This window comes from Gouania willdenowi, chromosome 12, assembly GCF_900634775.1.
Source record: "Gouania willdenowi chromosome 12, fGouWil2.1, whole genome shotgun sequence".
NCBI lineage: Eukaryota > Metazoa > Chordata > Actinopteri > Blenniiformes > Gobiesocidae > Gouania > Gouania willdenowi.
In genome coordinates, this window is record NC_041055.1 from 24,142,640 (window position 1) to 24,165,937 (window position 23,298).

Sequence of the window (23,298 nt, forward strand, 5' to 3'; positions counted from 1 at the left end):
TAGGTCACTATTTAAAGAAAAATAAAGAAGAAACTAAGCAATACGATGCTGAGTCCATACTATACGTTGTGAAACACCTCCCGGCTACGATGATTTCTTCCCGTACGGCAGCCAATGTGTTAACAGTCCTGCTGCAGCACAAAGTGAGCAACTTTCCTTCAGACAAACTCACAGAATGCAATCTCTCTAACACCTTGACTTTAGCTGACTGGCTTTCCCAGCATGTCCGACAGAAAGTCACATTTTAAACACATCTGTTTAGTTTTTGATACCTTTTTGCTCCCCACCTAATCTTGATAATGTTTCACAGGCACATTTGCACTTTCTTCCCTCGTCTAAACCTTGTTCCATTGTTTTTGTCTGCCCACCAACCCACACACACATACGTATACACACACCCACACACACAGGCATACGTATACACACACAAACAGTAGTGTCATTATTGAGCAATGCTGCAGAACAGTTTCCAGGAATACAAACTGAAAAAAAAAAACATGTCACCGCCTCTCTCACACATGAGCTCTCTCTCCCACTTCATGCCCTTCATACAGACAGCCGTGCATCCGTGCACAGATACTGACACGCATGCACATTAACGTTCTTGGTTTAAACATGCACATTGAACGCAATGAAAAAAAGTGCTCACTGTTATTCCAGAATGTGAGCCGGTCTTCTGGCTGGAGCTTTGACTCAAACGCAAACACACCACCAACCAACAGCAGCAGCAGCAGCAGACAGGGCCAGGACAAAGAAGGAAGAGTTGGAGATGCTCACACTTTCACTTAAAGAGTCATTCCCACTGTCTTAAAGACTATTCTCTCTCTTGTCTGACTTTTCTCTGGCTTGCCGTCTTGTCTCTATATCCTCCGAAGCTCCATTCTCTCCACGCACTAGCTCAAAGCCTGCCTCTCCCTCTGTCATTATCTCTCTCTCTGTTTCTCTCTCCGCTTTCTATTCTCCAAGGGTTGAATTCAACAAGTGTCGCTGAAGAGAGAGGGAGTGTGAGAGAGAAGGAAGCTGAAAGAGAATGGAGAGAGAGAAGAGAAGAGCAGAGCAGAGCGAATCAATGATGAAAGGAGTGGGAGGCTGAGTGTGTGCATGTGTCTGATCAATGCAGTATCTATACGTCGCAGGGAGTGGGAGGGAGAGAGAGGAAAGAAAAAAAAAAAACACAGGCTACAGTTACAGATGGAGACAGAGACTGGGCAGAGCTAAAGAGATTCAAGGGAGGGCGGGGAGAGTTGAGACAGAGGGAAAGTCATTTGAGGACAGTACAAGTAGAGAAAGACAATTAGGGTGAAGCAACTTCTGCTGCCTGCCCCTGGACAGAGATGCGTATATGGTCTAATAGAAAGAGGAGGAGAAGGACGAAAAGGAGGGGAAATGAAGAAACCTTGCAGAGAGGCATCGTGAAATGTTAATTAGACATCCAAAGAGTGAAACTCTCGAAATCTCTTTTTTTCCAACGTAAATCTGCAGAGGCTGCATCACATCTGAAAAAGCTTTTGTTCTACACACTGCAGCACTTTTCTAAATCCTTTCACACGTGAAACCGAAAGGTTACACAAAACACCCAATCGTGTCATGGCATTTCTCATTTTCAGTAAGACAATAGTTTTCTCTTGGCTTTTTTTTATTTTTTTTTAAAGGAGGCCCTTTTCGAGCAAGTGTTCTCTGAATCACAGAAAAACATCTCTGCCAAACACCTACACATAAACTGAAAAAGTACAGTCCTCACCCAAAACTCCTTAATAATTCTCCCTGACATCATAAATTAAATCTTCATTTTTTGCTGCGTTGGCTCTGCCTTGTTCAAGGAACATTTAACTGTTTCTTTTTTTGGCAGGCGCTCACAGACAAGGCCTCACTAAATGTTACTTGATGTTCAGAAGGGAGGACAGGAGGCAGATGTCGCAGCCTGAGACGGGACAATTACGAGAAACAAATACAAGTTAAAGTGGTGAGGGGAAAAAAAGTTCCAGGAAGGTGTTTGTGCGTGTGTGTATGTGAGTAGGACGGAATTAGTGCTAAAGCACTGCGACAAATGAGTAAGGAGACTTTCAAAGTATGTGAAAGCACAAAAACATGCATGGGAACAAGAAGAGAATGTCCTTCAACCATACATTGGTAGAGATTGTGTATATCTTTAAGGATTTCACTGTTAAATTGAACCCAAAAGAGTAGGAAATCCTTGAAAAAATGCTGTTACTGTGTCAACAAGAAGTCACACCGTGGTTCAACAAAACAAAACAAAGAAAAAAATGCCAAGTTGAGAAAGTTGGGCTAAACCGAGCAAACTTTCCCCTCTTCAGTCATGGCAGAAATAATAAAAGGTGTTATACGTGTGACAAAGCGCTGAACAGTGAGTCAGACGTTGGTTTGAAGAGCTTTGCCCCTGCAGTGTGATATCTGCACTGCACATATAGACTCACATGAGGGAGCGCACACAAAAAAAAAAAAAGCACAGTCAGACATGAGGAACAAGCAGACGTACACACCCTGCCTTCAGCCCTCTTATACAGTCAGGTAGTGTCCCTGTAGCACGCCCAGGAACACACGCACTTTTGCTTGTTTGTCTGTCTGTCCTCCTGTGAACCCTGCCAGACAGCATGTCCTTCAGTCCATCCATCAATTACTGTGACGATTGTGTCCTTACATTGCCCCTCTCTCCTCCTCCCCCCCCCCTCTGTTCTCTAGCCTTCCTTCCCGCCCTGCGTACCACGTAACCGCTGTCTCTCTGCCAATTAATGCACACAGAGCTGCATTGCAGTGAGGTTGGCGCGTGCCACGGCGGCGTGCACAGTACAGAGTCTACAGACATGCATGTACGTGCCAGCCAGCCAGCCAGAGCGAGAGGAGGAGGACGAGGGAGGGAGGGGTGGGGGGAGAGAAAGAGCAGAGGAGGAGAGAGTGAGCAGATAATATGTCGAGTCAGGCAGACATGAGGATAGTGTGCCACATTACACATACGGTATATACGGTTGCATGTTCATGTAAATGAATGCACACATACATGCAACATAAGATCACTGCAGACATTCACACAAGCCCCTCTTCTTTGTCTGCCACACAGTGTCACATTTAGACTTTGCACCTTCATGTGTCAAACTCAAGGCCCGGGGCCCAAATCCGGCCCTTCACAGCATCCGATTGGACACCACTGGAGAAAGTAAAAATGACTTTTCTCAAATTATTCCACAAAATCCAAAAAATTAAATAAAAATTGGTCAAAAAAATAATTAAAAGGACATTTAAGTATCTGTCACTTATGGCTTATATTGTTGATGTCTTTCATACTTTGTCTAATTGATAACTGGAAGGTAAAACTTGGGCACATTTATGTGGAAATTGTTAGTTTTCCCATCTTAAACCTGCGGCCCACTTGTGATTGAACTGGTCCGTATTTGGAACTAAAATGAGTTTGACACCCCTGGTTTATTATTATGTGCTCACTGGTGGATACCACAAAGATGAAAAAAAAAGAAAAGTATAATAATAATAATAATAATGATTTTAAATAAATGTGTACATACAGTAACTGTATTAAGTGCAAGGTAGAAAAGATAGAAAATCAGATATATATGTGCAGTGGGAGTATGAATGGAGCTAAATGTGAAGCATGTTCAGTTCTATCACAATTTATATATTTGTATCGCTCTCATCTCAACCATATTCCTTCAATTGTCATTTGCACATTAGTTGTTTTGTTTGAAATTTGACTTTTATTTTTTTCTAATTTACATCAGTCTCACAGTCATATATTTGCACTATTATCCTATGTTGGTATCTATTTTTGTTCTTATCGTCTGCTATTATATTGTGTTGCTGCAACGTGTGAATTTCCCCGATGGGGATCAATAAAGATGTATTCTATTCTATTCTATCTTGTTTGCCTAATGACTGACTGCTTTTACCTTGGCAAAGACTCGCACGTACCAAGGCGTGTTTTCATCATCATCATCATCATCGTCCTATACCTGGCTGTGACTTTTGGCACTTTGTCAGGTGTGTGTGTGTGCGTATGAAAGAGAGACAAACACACACACAGTTTGCGAGTTTATATAGAACTGAGTTTTTCAAATAGGGGTACGTGATGGCACTACAGGGTGTACTTGAGAGAAAGAAATTTCAAAATTAACAAAGCAAAGGGTTTTATAATGTTTATTTTTAGTTAAAAATTATGAACATAATAAAGATGTGGAAATGATCTTGATTAAAACATGAACTGAAAATACAAGGGTCAGTCTTGGTTCTACACCAGGTAGGAGATGACCAAAAAATATAAAAACTACAGAAATAAATCCAGATAGGAGGCACTAAATACTGTTTCATGACACTTATTTACAGTAGGATTCTTTAAAATGTTTATCACCAGAGCTGGGCAATATGGATTAAAATTCATATATCAATATTTTTCTCAATAATTTGAATTCAAACACATGAAAGAACAACAAAAATTATGAAAAGGACACAAAAAGAAAAAAAAAAATTCACAATGGGACAACATAAATACATAAACCAAAATATATAAAAAAAAATAGGCAAAAGGACAACAAAAGACACAAAAGGAGAAAAAAATACACACATACACATACATACCAAAAAATACACAAAACGACTCAGAAAGACATCCAAAATTTCTGAAAAATACACACAAAAAACCCAACAAAATCACAAAGGACAACAAAATGCACAAATGGAGGAAAAAAAATACAGAATGGGACATTTATTAACAAATAGCTTCACAATATGTGCCACTTTAGTTTTCTTCTCCTCAAAGGGACAGCACGTGTGAGTAAGTTATGTAGTGTGGCTTGTTTAGGGGAAGGTCTGGGTTAGAACCCACTCAGTGATCATCTAACTTTGCTCTACGTATTCTGAGAAGTAGCGACTCCTAAAAGGAGCATTTAATACAAAATAAGCTATAAAAATATATCGATATAGGCGATATTGTAATTTTCTATATCGCCAAAATTCAAAACTCGATAAATCTTGAATCTCGATATATTGCCCAGCACTAGTTATCAATTATTAATTCCATCATTACGCTCTATAGTTGTTTTTTCATAGTATTTTGAGCAAAATAATGTAGTCGGACAAAGGGGGTAATTGGGCCAACTAAGTTTGAGAACCAGCAATATAGAATAATGGTGTTCTGATTGCTGCTGCTGTATGCTTGGCTGGCACGTGGTGTTACACTGATTTTAATGAAGGATTCATACCTACGCACAGCGTTATGAACTGTACCAGCAGGTCCAGGCATATTTGAATAATATGAAAAAAATGAGATTATTCGCCAGATGGCAAGCAAACACGTGTGGTGGTACCTCACACACACACATGCACACACACGCATGATTTTTAATAGTGAGTTATACTGTAGCTGACCAGCAACATTCAAACATAAAGCCATAAAATGTATCTGCAATTTGAAGTCACATGCTTACAGTTTATGACAGTTCACATAAGTTTAGTCTGACTGTGAAAGTGGTCACATGGTGCAAATGAGGAAAAAGTTTTCAAGAAATTTTTCCTGAAAGTTGTCTCATAGGCCACGACAAGACAAAGCACTCGTTTTGAATATTTAAATGTTTTATGAACGTGAATCACTTTACCACATACGACCAATGTGTGATCAGAACTAACAAATCAGAGATTTCGGACGTGACGCGAGTCCAGACGCATCCTTTCCTGTTTACGTTTCCTCTATACAATCTCAATATGAACAGTCCCCTCGTTATAAATATTCAGATCCTGCAGTTGTTCTCATGTCTAAAGTGTACCAGACAACAGATTCTATCCACGTTGAGACGGCAACGCTCCCTGGCAACAGTTCTACCAATCGGGAATGAGCGGGTATCTGCCTGAGTCTGTCTGAGTATCATTATGGGATGTTGAAAGAGAGAGAGAGAGAGAGAGGGAGGCTGCTTATCACTGATTGTAATGCTACATCATTCGCTGTGCACAGGCCCTGCTGGGTGAAGTTGTCTGCACAGAGTTAGGATCAAAATCAGCTTTTTTTTTTTCTCTCCTTGGAAAAAAAAAAAAGAAAAGAAAATCTCTTTGTGATTCATTGCTGTTATGTAACAAAGAGACAAACTGTGAAATGATTTGTCGTGAGTTAAAGATTGTCTGCTTTCTTCTCGCTTGTATTCACCCAGCATGCACCTGTAATTTAACTTACTGTCTATGACATCAGTGCTCAAACTGTGGGGCGGGATATGGTATACAGTCATGTTAAGGTTTCTAAAAAAAAAAAAAAAAAACAATTATTTGTTGCTCTATTTTATTGCACCTTTATTCATTTGTATACTTTGTATGAATTGGAGTCTACGTGAGACATAACTGACGCCACTGCAAAAGATTGCTCAGAAATCGACAAATAACGTCAACTTGAATATCATTTCAAGGTGCAAACAATAAAAAGTATCAATGATAACAAAAGCACTAAGACAGTCCAAACCTCCGCCAAGCACCAAATATCATCTTTGCTAGATATTGGCAGTTATCTGTATCAGTGATCCTGATCATGGTACCTGGATAAATCACACTTAAAAGGCTTGGAAGAAATTTGCATCCCTATTAATACAGTAAATCAAAACCGTGTTTTTTTTTTTTGGGGGGGGGTCCAGAAAAACTGCGATGAGAAAGTATTTAAGATCCAATCCAGATGAAACTGTGTTGAAATTCAGGAACTAACCCAACATAACTGAGTCAAATTTCATAAAGACGGTCAACTACGAACCACATTTTTGGAAATTTCGACAATGATGAGAGGGATTTTTGATACTGATACAAATTTAATATATATTGATCCAGATCCCCCCCCCAAATTTTATGGAATCTTCCATGGCGTATGTTCACTGTAAACTCAAATCAGTTACCAAAATTTAAAAAGGCAATCGATTGCCTGAACTTTTTCAAGTTGATTTAATTAAAAGTCAAAATGTTGCATAACTTAAAAGGTTGGACGAAAAGCTATGTGTACTTTTTGATAACAGTAAAATTAAAGTGCTATATGAACTATTTATTTACTTTTAAATAATCACTATTTGAAACAACAGCAATAACTTTATCATTCTTAGCATGTGATTACTTAATTATATTAAATTGTACTTAGGTTGTGTTTTTAAGTTATGGGCTTTCATATCTATTGGTTTCCTTGTTACGCTTCCTAATCAATGAAATCATAGGTTTTAATATTTTTGGTGTGGGCGTCTGAGCCGTTTTTGTGCCAATATATGTCTAGATTTATTCATCTTTTTAAATGGTAAAATGTTGGAAAGCTTGATATGAAAGACAATTTAATAAATGTTAATTACATACAGTATGTGTAGAACTTACAACAGTAGCATGGTTCACCAGTTTTGCCCTAAATAATAATTAACAATTTTCATAGAATTTTCATGGCAATTACAATTAAAAAAAAGTCAATTATCTGAACTCAATTACAATTTAATTGCGATTACGACAGCAACAGATTTTTTTAAATTACAATTATAATTACGCCATGATTGTTATAAATTATCAATTACGCCTTTACGAGTACTGATTGACTTCAGGAAGTAAACAAAAACGGTAGTGGTGGCTACTATATCACAGCACAGTATGGTGACTAAGAACAGACGGCTTGCACAGAGAAATAGTTCAGCTAGTACACTCTATATCCTGAAAACACGTAACGTATGAGCATGCAATGGTGAGATTAAAAAAAAAAAAAAAAGGTGGCACATTCTGAGAGCCCAAACTGGGAGCAGTGACAATGGTAGGAAGAAGTGAGGAGAAAAATAAGAGGAGAGAGGGAGCGCGTGTGAAAAAGCAAATCGAAAAAACAAGCGAGAAGTTGACAAAGCACAGTCACACGGAGAGGAGAGTTACAGAGGAAGTGTGACAAGAGAAATGTAAAGCACGTGGAGTTCAGAGACAGAAAGTTGTCGAAAATCTCCAAAGAACAGAAAAAGGTTGAAAAGAAAATCACACACTTATTAGTTAAAACAGGCTGGAATGAAGATACTGTCATCAAACTACATCTCTGCTATTTCAAGTGGGTCAACAAACAAAAGAAAAGTCATATCAACAAACTGACACTTTGTTCAAATGGAAACAGATTCCACCTCCACATGACTGCCTGTAAAATGTCAGCTCCACCAGACGAGCTTCTCTAAATGTCTTTCTCTGAGAAGGATAACAACAAAAGTTTAAAAAAAAAAAACACAACAATGGACTGGGTGGATTCTTCACTTACATTAAACTCATATTGCACAACCACGGGGGCCTGTGGGTCATTCCAGTTTACAGTCAGCAACACATAAGTGTGACGTGACAGGAGCAGCAGGGAAAACTTGGGTCTGGGACTCACGCAAGACTGAGACATTTTGTTCCCTCCTATCTTCCCAGGTGAAAGAAAGAAAGAAAGCAATGCAATCATCACAGAAAGAGAAGGAAAGCGGAGAAATGATGCAGGAGGGAGCAACATTTTTGTTTAAAGAGACAATAGGATTGAGGCAGCTGTGCTATCTGTTCCATGAAGTATCTCGTCGTGCTAAAGACAATGTCGAAACTGAAGGAAAGTACGATACGATGGTAAAACATCTTCAACTCTTAGTTTACAGGAACAAAATACCACACAAAAGAAAAACTCAAAATAAAATGCTAGAACCTTCTTAATGTAAGTTGGATGGATTCATGTGAAAAACGAATAAACAATAAATGATTGTAAGACACAGAGCCAAGCTACAATGACCTCATGTAAAGGATTTTCAACATCGGCGTGTGATGAAATAACGCAAAGAAGTCACATTCATATTTTTTTTTCATATCCCAAGAAAGAGTAACCTTTATACTATAAGTTAAAACAGAGATCACAGTTTTTCTTACATTCCCACATGCAGTTATGGGCCAATAAAAATAAAAACTTCTCTTAGGCTTAGCTCCCAGGGTATTCCACGGAGGACTCGCACCTGTTGGCTTATCAACGGGAACAAGATCCCCTCAAGCTCTGATAGCTTTGTTAGCACTGGCTGGTAGCGAGTTAGCTTTATCCTCTCCGTTGTTTTGAAACAGAGGCCCAGTCGTATCATTACCATATCCAGTGTCCATTAACCTCAATGTTTACTTGTATTCCTCGCACTGTAGTCTCCAGTTCAGTAATGTTTTGGAGAAGACTGTTGTATTCTGTTGTGGAAAGAGCCATTCTTCTTGTAGCTAGTTATCTTGCTACTTGTAGCTAGCCAGCTTGCTACTTAAGAACCAATGCATTTATCTGAATAGCCATTAATGATTTGAACAGTATATGTATATACTGTAGCTCAAAGTTGATGAAATTACAAGTGAGCTGAGATATATGCAAAGTTGTTCACCGAAGGCCCAAAAGTGTCCGAGCCAGAAACCCCGACAAGCTTTTTTCCAATTTTGAAAGGCTAGGATGTCCACCAGATAGGATGTATGGCAGATCTATAGCGTATGTGGAGCTGTATTGCGATACCAAATTTGAGTATCCTATGTGGTGTAGGTCCTGAGATATTGAAAGCTGAAAATGGAAGAAAAAATGTGCATAAAAATTGGCACGTATCCCCCTCACTGAATTGGCCATATCTCAAAAAGTGTTCATCCGATCACACTAAAAATGTACAGTGTGCCCATTGAACAATCATGGAACAATTGGTAAAACATTCAGAATTTTTGGAAACCAAAGTGCAAAATAACCATATGAAATGACCCCTATGTAAATTCACTCTAATCATGCAAACATATCCAAGTCCAGAAAAATAATAACCTTCAAACACAAGAATATTCTCTTTCTATGGCATTGAATCATGCTCATTTCCAAACGTTGTTTGTGTCATGGCAGCTGAGCGTGTGATAGCTCAAGAAGAAGCTAATTGGCTCAGAAGCCTTGATTATTTTTTTTTTAGTTCAATCCCACAGCAGGTGTGTCACAGCTGCTGAGCTGACACACCTGGACACGAGGTACCTGATCACAGCGTGCATTCTAGCTTCTTTCCGTGTAGGATTCGTGAACAGAAGGTCACAGACGCGTCATTATTGTTTGCTTACGAGACACCAAAAATAATAGATTCACCGTCGAGCAACCTAAAGACAGCTGACGCACCTGATTATTTTAGTCCTTGAAAAGATGTGAAACCAAAGTTCTAAAAGACAAACTCGTCCCGATTTCTAATTATGCATTTCTTTTAAACTTTTCCTCTTCTCCTTTTCTTTCTCTTGTGTATGCAGATGGTGTGTGTTGTTCTTATTTACTATATTTTTTATTTTATTTAAAAAAGGAGTGCAATCTCGATAAAAGTTGTCCGTTACAATGAATTATTGCAATAAACTATTTCAAAAAAAGACAAAATCTTTAAATGTGAATATAGACAATCAGATACGTACACAACAGCTACGACTCAGAGTAATTGTAATGTAATTAGGAGTGTCCCGATCCGATATTGGTATCGGATATTGGTCCGATATAAGCCAGAAAACAAATACAGTATCAGATTTTATTGGGCTGCATCTAAAATCTCTGATATATATTATATTATATTTATTCAATTGTGGAATACTGTAGATATTATGTTGAAAGTTAAAATGTAACCAATTGGTTAATAATAAATGGGTCAGTTTTTCTCATACCTACTGTTGCTGTCTATTGTTCTCTGTTTGAGTAACATCACTTGATCAAGCCTTTTCTAACATTCCACACTACAAAATAAGTAATAAAAGTATGTTTGATTTGTGCTGATATCATATCTGATCAATATCGGTATTGGCCAATACCCAAGGCTGCAATATTGGTATCGTATCGGAAGTGAAAAAGTTGTATCGGGACATCCCTAAATGTCCTGATACAGATTCAGACTAGATATGCTGGTAGAGAATCAAATAAAAACAAAAATTGGAGTTTTTATATGCTTTAAAGTTAAACAATCAAACTATTTAAAATGAAAACTTTGTTTGAAAGTGTTAAGGATTTGATTGAAAATGTCAACACTTTACATTTGCAGTATTCATTTTAAATGAGGTGCTTCACATCAAGAAGGTGCTGCAATGGTTCTGTGTTTGTCTTCGAGAGAGGAGAAAGATGAGACCATTTGTCGGGAGTTTGTCTGTTTTCCCGAGGTACTCTGGCTTCCTTACACAAAGCATGTACATTAATTACAGTGTACAAATTGGTTGAAGTATGTGTGGATGTGTTTGGCCCTGAGACATACTGGCTTCCTGTCCAGGATGAAACCTGGAATAGGCACCAGCAGACCCCATGGCAATATTTAAGAGAACCACAGATCAATAAATAAATAAATAAACATGTAATTTTCTGTGATTCAAAATGACGGCACTATGCTCGCTAACAGATCATTGAAATAGGAATGCTCTGATTGATCAGGAAACAAGCTACTTAGTTCTGCTTTAACATAAAAAGATGTTTTTTTGAAAAGACATTCTGTTGACACATGCTAATCAATGCTAGCCTGTGTTTTGATACAAATGGTACAACCGAGCCTCTAACAATTGAGTTGCTAGTAACCAAACTGTGAGTCATATTTTGCCTTCTTTTTCAAACTATTTTCTTTAAACCTTTTGTGGTTTAAAGAAGGTTTAAACCACAAAAAAAAAAAACTTGTAGATTAGGGGTTAGCGTTTAGTTAACCAGGTCGCTAGTTCAGCAGAAAGTTAAGCCCTGCCCATAAATACGTTACAAAGTTTGACTGTACTGTACTAGTTATGAACTTATTTTCCACTTTTACTATGTTTGCGAAAACACTTTTTTATTAATTGTTGATATTTCTGCACAAACTTCAATATTTTGAAAAACACCCTATATAATATTAGCAACATATCTTCACACTTTATCTTTGTTCTTGTAATTGCTTGGAGGGAAAAACAGGCATCTTTCCACATGTTAGATACACACATGGCATGTTGCGTAACATCATTTAAGGGGAAAAAAACCATTTGGAAAATATGAAATGTGCAGCTGAAGCCAGATTGTCAATCAAACAGGGGCCTTTAAGGTGAGAAAAAGAAAACACAAGGCCTGTGATGGACTTGTCACACCTTCCAATGTGAAAGCTCGAAATTGCTAACCAATAAATCCGACACATTTAATCTGCAACGGGTTTTATTGTCCAAGGTTGTGTATAAAAAAGCAAATAAAAAAAAGAAAAAAAGTGCTTGTAACAGTTAAGTTAAGGGTTGGTCACAACCAAGGAGAGAATGGAAAGTGTATAAACATGCCGTTTCAATCACGCCATGTTGTTTCAGAGCTAGATGTTCCACAGTCACATGTGTGACATCAGGGCAGCCCAACATGGCCACCAGAGGATCTCAGTGCAACTGAAAAATGAGGACACATCTTTCAGCATCATTGCCCCACTGTGTGCAGGCAAACACACACACACAGGCACCCGCACAAACAAAGACACACACACACACACACACACACAGAGAGAGAGCCGTGCCTGTAACAACTCAGCGCCCCATGTGCATCTTTCAATTAGAGCAAACAGAAAGCTTTAATTCATGCTCCTGCCAGCAAAACAAAAAACAACAACAAAAAAACCTGCAGTAAAGGGAAATGCTGTTACATTTTTCGTGATTAGTGAAGATGACTCAAAAGTCGTCTCGTGACGCCCGGCTAGCTCCTCATTGTGATTGAAATCACAATGTGGTCCAGTGTTGTAATGTGTTTAAAAAATGGTTTATTGCTACGAAGTAATGTATTTATTTTCAGTGCTTACACAACAACCGCCTGCCTGACCCCCACCCACACACACACACACACACACACACACACACACACACACACACACACACACACACACGCACATCCACACTTTACTGTGACCTAAGAATCTCCCAGTCAGCGCTGCAGTAAGCTAGCATACATGTGCTCAAATAACATGTCACCTTGGGTAACCTCATCACGCTAATAAACTCAAAAAAGGGGCTGTCGCAGGCTTATATGAACTCAGGCTTCCTCGGCATGGAAAACATGAAACCCTTTTATACTGTAACCCTGTTTGCACTATGTAGGTTACCTGAGAATGAATAAATAATGGATGCTAAAACATGTGGCGGCTTCCTAAAATGGAACACACACACACAATATAAAGACATGAGTCAAGAATGCCTAGGGTTTATTCTGAATAAAGAGCCACGCTACATGTAACTTGAACTTTAAATGTTAATTAAACAATGAATGAACTTGTAAACATGCCTAGCCACTTACAACAAAACATTAATCTATCTCCTTTAACCTCTTTATCTCAGTTCCCAAAAGGCCAAAAAGGGAGAAAACACAGTGGACAAGACATAAGTCCATCCCAGAACAAAGACATTGTATCTCATTTATTCACTTTTTTGCTCTCATTTACTGAGCAGAAACTAAAGTACCCCATTAAACCAATGCAACACAAAGAGATCTGAACTGCCTTTAGAAAAGTCCAAGGTTTCCAGGTTTGAAACATTAATCTTTGCATATTTTTCATTAAAGAAAATAAAAAAAAGTTTTGTTTTGAAAAATGTATGCATGTAAAACACTAAATAAATAACAAAGATATTATTTAATGCTAGTTATACTGTTTTAATAAATTTAGCCAAAAGTGTAACTAAAGGTTTTTGCTGTCAAGCATCTATGGTTGAAATGCAAAAAACTATTATACAAGATTGTGGGTGGGGCTCCTGGAGCAGTTGAGACACGCCCAGTCTGTACTATAAAATCTTTAAAGCACAATCTATGCAATGCTAACTAGCTACTCAATACTCACTATACCTCACTATTCACAATTCTCTCAATCCAACAGACTCGACCCTAGAGTCGACAGGTGCTTATTGAAGGGGCGGAGCCAATAAAGGTGGTTTGTGACATAAGAAGGCACCGAAATGTCACAAACCACCAATCTCAGCCAACAGCAAAATCAAATTGTAATAGCCTGGTTTCAACCCATAGAAGGCAGTGACTCTTACATTTTTACAACAAAATACACCAAATTGAAATACTTTGACTAAAATGTTAAGAGTTGGACAAGAATCAATCAACAACACTACTTTCGGTTCAGTTACACTCCAAGCTGTAGTTTCGCAAAGCAACCAAGAAGCGAATAAGCAAAGGTATGCTATTACATATGCACATCAGTTAATAAATATAATGATTTAGCTGTAATAGCTAACGCATGTAGACTGGACGAATGAGCAAAATAAAGGCTAACATTTTGCCCAAATAACCACACTCCACTTTTTCCCACTTGTCCCTCAGACGTACAGGGTAGGTCATTGCCCAAACCAGTGACCTTATTGACTTTTTTGTGCTAATTAGAAAGCTTTGTTTACTGGCACAAATCTTTGAAGAAAAAAAAGGGAAAAGTCTTGATGTTTGGAGCAATTTAATTATGGAGTGTAAAAACTATCATGGCACTGAAAATTGAGGTGGGCTGCAAAGATAAATGTCATCCACTGTGTGTTTGTTTCTAATCTGTCATTGTTTATGTCTGCAAGATTCCAGTGAAATTATGTGTGTGTGTGTGTGAGTGATTATATGTTAACTTTTATAATGTGATATAGTCCCACGCTAAAGGTCTAAAAATCTGATGTTTCTCTACGACGTCAATGAAAGGTTAGGCACAGATGTGAGATTTAAGAAACTGTAAATTCGTGAGGAAATATATTCATGCTGTTCATATAAAACTAAATGGAGGCTTCAGAAGCATAATGTTAGACATAAATGCTTTCAATTAGGCCCCACTATCACTCCTGTCACTAACTACAAAATCCAATTTTCCGTTCTGCTTGATAATGCGATCTCATGACTTTTTAGAGACACATCCACGTCATAGTTCTTAACACGCTGTAATTCTCTGCAATGGCTACGTGCTTCTATTCATGCTGAAAATACTTGGAACAATCACATGTGCGCATGATTCTTTTTTTTTTTTTTTTTGCCTTCTCAAGTCCAAACGCACAGACGTGTACAGTCATACACTCTCTCTATCACACACACACACACACACACAAAGAGAGAGAACACAGGCACAACATTCATGCCATGTGATCTCCCTAGGCATTATGCCAACAGCCAAACATGTCACTTACCAGAAATCTCTGAGATGTTGTGAGAGAGCGAGATGGGCAGAGAAAAAGAGGGGGAGTGATGAAAGAGGAGAGAAAAGGGAGAGACTGCTCACATTAGTTACTTTGTTACCTTGTCAGGTTTAAGTACAGTACCGTACATGCACAGAGAAGCAGAGATTTAACGGCTTGACTTGTCTGCAACCTCGAGTGGTATGGGGGCAGTTCTTTCTGAGAAGAAGGAGACACGTGAACTCTTCCAATCTAATGTGGAATTGTTCTAAGGAACATGCAATGTTTACTGTTCATTGTCTAAATTCTTGGAAGGCTTCCTGAAAACCCTGTGGCAAGCCAAAGCCGCCAAAATCACTTACATAGTCGCGTAAAAGCTTTGACTGAATCCCTCTTTTTCTCATTTGCTCCCTCATTATTTATAACCTGCTCTTCATGTTTGCATATAGAAAAAAAGATACATTTGCACGCAGGAAAGACAAATACCATTTCAGAGACTGCAATCAATTCAAACCTTATTTTCTCTACGCATCAAAAACTTAATAGAAAATCAAATGTACATTTGGATAGCCCAAATAATACATTGCCATAGGCAATCATTGTTATTCCATTTTAAATCGTGATTGCTAAAAACTATCAATGCCTTCCGAGTTGTTTTTCTCATTACATCAATAATAAGTTTCTATTCAAAAGTCCTGCCAGACTAACTTTCATCTTTACTTCAACAAAATGTGGGACGCAAATTATTTGGCTGCAAATCAGCTGCACTATAGTCAAATTAAACTATATAAGGTTTGCAAATGCCTTCGTCGTAAATACTGGTGTGAGCCGAGGTACTAGATGTTAACACCTAATTAGCTTTTCATCGGTCAAAACAGAATAAAAAGTCAGTCTGATTGTAAGAATATACTGTATATGTACAAGTTGGATGAGTTGCTGGAACTTAAAGGTCAAAGTGGGCTTTTTTAAACAATAGAAGTTGTCAAAATGTTGAGACTTCTAACATGGTTTGTATTAAACTAATTCTTAGACAGCATATGTATTAAGTAAAATAGAAATAGTCTTAAAGCTTTGACTCACTAAAGGGTACCAGTCGTGAATTTTAATTGCTTTTAGGTCAAGTTGGGTTATACTTATTTTCCTTTAAAGTCCTTTTAGAGTAGCCAGAATGAGGAAAACTGGCTTCTCCATAAGAGACAGTGGCTGCCATTATGCCCCAAGTTGTAGATAAGTGTTAAGAAAAAATCTGTGTACCCTACAGCTACCCTTTTACCAGTGGTAACAAATCTGGCCTATTGTGGCCTGTTTTCTAATGAGCATTTTATGGTCAGTGTCATCATATAATTGGAAATCAAGCAACCATTCCTGCAGCAACCATTCTACCAAGTAGGTAGTGAACTAAAAATGAGACGTAATCAGAAGTGTTTCTTGGGATGTTCCGAGTTTAGAGCAAGTCATGTGCTTTAAATCTGCCAAGAGCAAATTAGGACACAAAGAACAAAACATATTTATTCTGTGGTTGTTTGACTCAGACAGTACATTAAAAGAATCCTCCACTCTTTACAAATGTGGCCTAAAAGAAGATTTATGCTGTACAAAACACATTATTTTGCGCTATATTAATTTGAATAACTTTAACAACTTTACCTTTTTAGAGCCTGTGTTCCACCATCTTGAAATTATGTGATTGATGATGTCCCAAGCCCCATTTGCCTGTAAACATCCCATTTTCCCATTTCCTATTGAAGTGAAACATTCAACATGCTTTTTTTTTTTAGATCATTTAGCAGCTTTTTCAGTCAAAACACCAATCTGTGCTGCTTAGGGTTGCTCTAAATAATCAGGAAAACTTAAAGATGTCGATGTAAACCTCTTGTTTACCGAAAGAGAATAAAAACCGGAAAAAGATTTGTGACCACAGGGGGCGACACTTCCAATTCTGCGGTTTCGTAGTACACAATGAAGCAGAGAAGAAGAGCTCTCCTAAGGGACATTTTGACTAAAAAAGCTGATAAATGATCTAAAAAACAGGCTGAATGCTTCACACAGTCTCTAAAACTGTAACGTAGTCCAATTTTTATAAGTTAATTAAATGAATAAGGTGCAAAATAATGCATTTTGTTGGGCATATGTAAGTGCATTTCAAAAGTTTTAGGCCACATTTGTAAAATCCCTTTAACAACAAGCCTTCAGGGAGGCAGACAACAGTTGCTTCCCTTTCCAAAAAACCAAACAAACCTTGATTTATGTTGCCTTTTTTTTTTTTTTTTTTTGGATTTATGTTGCCTAACACTTAACAGTTATCAACTTATTCACTTTAGATTAAACAAGATTTTAAAAATACTACAAGAAATCAAAATGATAAAAATATGAATGTGTTAACAGAATCTACAAAATAGGAACACCTGATCAGCTGTTACATTAGGTCCTTGAGTGAAGGGTGTCAGATATATGACTACTGTATATACCCAGGAGTGTTGCATGTTGCCTTTACTAGCAGGACAGGGCCACACCCTTAAATACATAGAAATGAATTTGAACCTCGCACTTTGGCATTTTCCAGTTCTACAATCAAACAGGCCCCTCACTGAGTCTCAATCAGACTGACAGAATGTGCCCTTAGAAGGTACACCCTGATATCACTAGGACCAAATCCTTCCATCCATCTTCCCAGCAGGACTGTCCACCATTTAGAGGCAAGAATTAACCTCTTCCATGTTTTTTTGTCAGACTTGGAGATGAAACCGGAATACCCTGTCGACCCATACATTTTTAAAGAGACCAGACACACTCTTGTGCGCAGGAAGACCACACACAAAACCCTCTAGCTGTGAGACAGCATGGCAAACAAAAGCCTCAACTTAGTCCCTTGAACTCTAAACATGTCATCATTTTCAACATTCTTCCAGGAATAATGATACATACTCTCATAATGTGCATACTTACTGCTTTTCTCAGTGTTATTATTCCGTAAAAACACATTTCCTTCGTCAACTTTACCTGTGTGAATCCTTATTTCCAGGATGAACAATCCAACAAAGCTGAACACATCATCCATCAAGAGTCAACTTGAACAGGCACTGTGCACTGCCTCAAAGGTGCACGACTAATGTATGAGAATGTGATGTATGAGTGGTGCCCTGTATTGCATACCATCAGCAGTGACTCATCACTGTCTCAGCAAAGGAAAAATCAAAGCCACATAAACAAACCTGCTACACTGGAACACAAGCAGATATACAGAGAGAAGTGCCACTAATACACAGGCTGCAAATGAAACAGCATTCGCTGAATTGCGGTCATGAATGCAGTCATTGAATAGGATAGCGTGCTAACATGTGATGCATGCATAAGTTTCAGTAAAGGCTGAGTTTGTTGTATGGTAATTTCAAAGGTTAAAAACTAAAAGAAATCCCCTAAAGGCAGTGTTCTGCAGCATGCTAATCAAGTGTTGGTTAATAGCACCTTGTCTTACTCACAAAGCTGGAATAAAAAGGTCTTTGATTGGACCATGACATCAACACGATTTAGGTTGTACAATAAACTAAGGAGGATGCGAGTATCTCACAGACGTTTCTATATTTGCTCCTTGTCCTAGTCCGCATTAAGTACATTGATTAAATCTGCGTTTTTGGTCTCCCTCCTTGACACTCCCCACTTGCACACAAGCCCTGGGCCCCCTTGTGGAATGCTGTATAGTGAGAGGTCTATGGGGAAGGGCATCCCAGGACACAGAGAGAGAGAGAACACACATTCATACACTCACGCTAACACGGGCACTGAGACATACAAACACACACGCACAGAGACACACATATACAGCTGTTGAGTGCCATCAAACCATTTGGCAGATTTCCAAGTCAAAGATGAATGGCTTAGGATTAGGGATGTAACGATTCACTCAACTCCCGATACAATTCGATTCACGATACTGGGTTCAACGATACGATTCTCTCACGATTTTTCATTTACAAAATGGGACTGTAGACAATTTTTTTTTTTGGGAAAAAAACTAGAAAATACTGTATTATTTTCCTTATATTTTTCATTGTCAAAAGAATTCCTTGATAAACTATTCAAAACAATGCAATTTAACTAAAAATAAATCTTGAATTAAATAAATAAAGGAATAATACAAATGAAAATGAAGCCAATTAATTTAAATTTTGGTTCTATAATAAACAATGCAAAACTGCATAATAGTTCTTTTTCTTTTAAAAGTGCAACTGAAAATGTATTTTGTGCCTTAACAATTGGACTTTAAAAAAAAACAACAAACCGTCCTTGCACTGATTTACGTCATATTTGTTTGGACCAGCAGAGGGCGCTAGTAACACAGTGGTCGGTTGGCATGCAGATATCTTGCAGTGAAGAAGATAAACTATGCTAGCAGACAGAGCTAATAGAAAAATGTGACTTTTACAGATATTCAAGTAATATTACAGATATTATTTCGGGGCTAAAGGGGTAATGAATCATTTATTAACATATTTAAGAGTAGAAGGCAGCCAGAAAGAAAGTATTAGCAGACTCCGCCCGCCGCCAACACTTCCGGATAGCGCCCTCTGCTGGTTAAAAAAAAGTACTGCGATTCAATTGTCAGAAAATCGATATCAACCGTGATACCTATGAATCAATTTTTAACTGCCTTACGATTAATCGTTACATCCCTACTAACTAGTCTTTTATTATGGTCTACCGCCAGTGGTCATTCATATACATTAATGTATATGAGTCCCTCCTTCGTCATATAGACCCCTATACAAATGGAAGTGATCGCCGAGCGCGCCTAGCCGATAGCCTTCGTGTTTTTGAGACTGTCAATCAGAGTGAATGCGAAACTGTGCACCGAAACAGAAACTTGTTATGTACCGCGATGGCTGCGTGGCTTCTGGTAGATTGGCAGAGGCAGTGGGGGAGGGAAGCTGTTTGGGGCGGGACATCGAGAAGTTTCTCAGAAACACCGAATAGCAGCTTTAAAGTCAATGGGAGAGACGCTCTGTTTATCACAAATGCCCCCACGACCCGTAATGTAAAGCAAAATCGGCGCATAACGTGGCCCTTCATCAACGAGTGGACAGGTCCGTGGTCCTTAGAGAGAGCTGACAAAGAACCCTTTATGAAAGTTCACAAACGGTAACTAAAGTTCCAACAAAATTGCAACACTCCATGTAGTGTCTCCATGCAACCTTGCTTTGCAATAGTATTAAAAAAACATGTATTTTTTACTTTAAAGTAAAAAAAACTCTCCCCCCCAGAAAGCTTTTTGCAAGTTACAGTGTATATGATATACTGTACATGTGAGACATGTTTACACTTTATTAATTATATAACAATACCATACTGATGCACCTCTGTTAGAAATAACCAAAGATTTTACTTTTATCAGAAGATAAATAACAAGTTTCTTGCCTTGATTTAATGTCTGAATTTGATAGATTTTGAATAAAATGTGATTATTTATTGGTCTACATTTGGTGTGGATAATGTTTAGGCTGCTGCTTTCAGAATGTTGCCCAAATTATAATGTAACTGAAAAGCTCTGCATTATTGTTTGTAAAAATAAATACAAAATTAAATGAAAAAATCCCTCATTCAAACAAAAACAAAACCTAAACAGATCTATATAAGCGGATAAGGAAATCATAATGAGGGTACAAGTACAAGAAGTAGATGTTACTTAAAGGTCCCATGTCATGCTATTTTTCACCCATCTGTATTTGTTCTAAGAACCCCAAAAACATAGTATTTGAGGTTTATTTTCCCAAACTCGCCTGTTTTCCAGAGTTTTAGCCTCTGAAAAGTCATTTTCTGAGCAATTCTACACAAACAGGCTGTTTTGCGGCCTACTTATGCATATTCATGAGTGGGCGTGTCTATAGACGAGACACTGACTTCCTCCTCCCCGCACGGTGACGTACAGCCAGAGGACGACCCGCCCTCCTCCCACCCATTCTGTAGTCAAGCCCATGCTGCTTTATAAACATGACGGGCGGGGCATTCGCCGGTACATACATAGACTGCAGAAATGCTCACCTTTGTGGGCATGTCTGTTTACATTTCAATCACAGCAGAGAGCTTCCTGGAGGCGCGGCCTCTCCAGCTCAGTGCCGCGTCAAATTCGTCATCAAAGTGGGAACGCGTCATCAAATTGGAGCGAGGTGTTTGGGCTCACCCTGCAGTAAGAAAGGAGAAAATCACCCTCTAACTAATGATTGAGGGAATCAATGAAAAAAACACTTTGGTCATGTGTCGAAAGCCCTAATAGCACTTTTAGGATGTTTGAAGCACAGAAAAGTTGGTTTATCTTCACACGGGCCCTTTAATGTAACGTTTGATCCGTTATTGTAGTGCTCTTGTCTGTCCACCAAATGCAATTCTGGAAAACTAAAAACTCAGTAATGATAATTGACATGGTTATATCCAAAGTTGGACATATTGTCAATTCATTCACATTGCAGCAAAAAAAAAAATCTGAAGCTTTTTCTTCAAGGAATACAGTTTTGCGCCGTGTCAATGGGAACTACATGGCTGATGTGACATATAACGTGAATGGGCATGGCCAAAATAAATGTATGGACATGGGCTCAGTTTATGTAAGCATTCTAGGAAATCTTCTAAAGCCTCTGATAATGGATAATAAAAGATGTACATTTGAACAAAGAACAAGTCACAGACACACCGGTTCTGGCTTTGTATGGTTAATGGTTGAAAGACGCACTAACTCTTTTTAAGCTGTAGCTTTACCATGCCACCACCTATGTGAATCATGGGCTGAATATACAGCAAGTTTAACATTCCTCAGAGGGAGTTGTTGACACCTGAAAATGATATGTCAGGTCAGGTCATGAAACGCATGGAACCAAAAGGTCTCCTGATCAACGTTCGCAGAAAACAACAAGGGACTGAGACTGCAAAACTGGCAACGCAGTCACATGGAGAGACAGTGTACGCTTGATAGGGGAAAAGAAAGTGGCAGGAAATGAAGAAAGCTGCCACAAGATACTTGGCAGCTTACCCCCCCCCCCTTGTTCACACACACACAAATTGCACACAAAGGAGCAGAGGAGGAGGGCGGTGCTGTATGTATATAGCCAAATGGCTCCAGCACGGTTCAGGTGAGGTGAACACAGAGCTCCAATTGACTGATGTGACACTGCAGCATGCATTCACGAGGCTTGCTTATCAACTCATATGGCCTCTGCTATTGTACTGACACTACGGGGACCTTAGAAGACCTATTTCAGACACTAAGTTGATTAGATTTACAGATTTACAGACTTGATTGTCGGTGAGGCAGTGAAAACTGTTTGAAAAATAAACTTTCTATGGGGTTTTTTCAACTTTGCAGACACTTGAAAGCAAATAGAAACATTTATGAATAGAGATTCTATTAAAAACCATTGTTAGCTTTTTGTCCCTACTTTAATGTTTGATTTTGTTCAGTCTGGTGGAGGAGTTTGACTTGTTTGATCTATTGGTGCCAAAGTTTGCAATTTAGTGACCAATGCAAATGCTAGAAATAGAGTAGTTTTTTTTTTTTTATAGGTTAAAAGCTAGCAGAGGACTGCAATAACCAATAACCAACAATGCCATGTCCCAGTATTGGGTTGGTCACAACAATCTTTCTGAAATGGCGAGCTACTTCACAGCTAGCGAATCGTCTGAAGTGTAACCAGTTTAAAAAGCACTTCTTAAATACTAAGTTTTCACTTTAAGTTTCAATATGCAACACTTTGTTTATCCTTATTTATGCAATTGTTTCATTTTAATTACATTTCACCGGAAATCATCGTGCTCCTATTTTACTAGCCACGACTAACTTTAAATAATCGCAAAACATGTAACATGGTTGTACTTTGTACAATTTAAACATTATGTAATATTTTTTCAAAGATCCACTCTGCGTTTTTCAACCGCTCACAAAAATCCATAAACCAAATCTGTGACGCCTAAAAACATGTCACAATGTTTCAGTTGATTTGTTTATTAAAGATGGTTTATTTAATACAAAAACGTATAAAGTGCAACAGTATGTAACTCTACTAAGGTCAACTCTATTCCAGTGGTTCCCAATCTTTTTTGTCCCGTGTCCCCCCCCCTCTGGATTTTTGTCAAATGACGTGTACCCTCTCTTCATATCATATGTACCCTCTCCATAATTTCATATGCTTTTACATTTCTTAAACCCCTGATTGTGTCTCAAACATTGGTTCA

The 23,298-nt window shown here is 38.3% G+C and overlaps 1 protein-coding gene across 3 annotated transcripts in view; it reads right to left on the bottom strand.

Annotated features, from left to right (window-relative positions):
* The window catches only part of nacc2 (NACC family member 2), a 37,508-nt gene that overhangs the window by 12,929 nt on the left and 1,281 nt on the right, over positions 1-23,298 (bottom strand). Inside the window, exon 1 of one of the 3 annotated variants that reach the window (XM_028463370.1) lies at positions 650-1,104. The exons of 1 other annotated variant lie outside the window; for it this stretch is intronic. The gene's annotated coding sequence lies outside the window, so the exon portion shown is untranslated. One more of the 3 variants, XM_028463371.1, reaches the window with a different exon arrangement.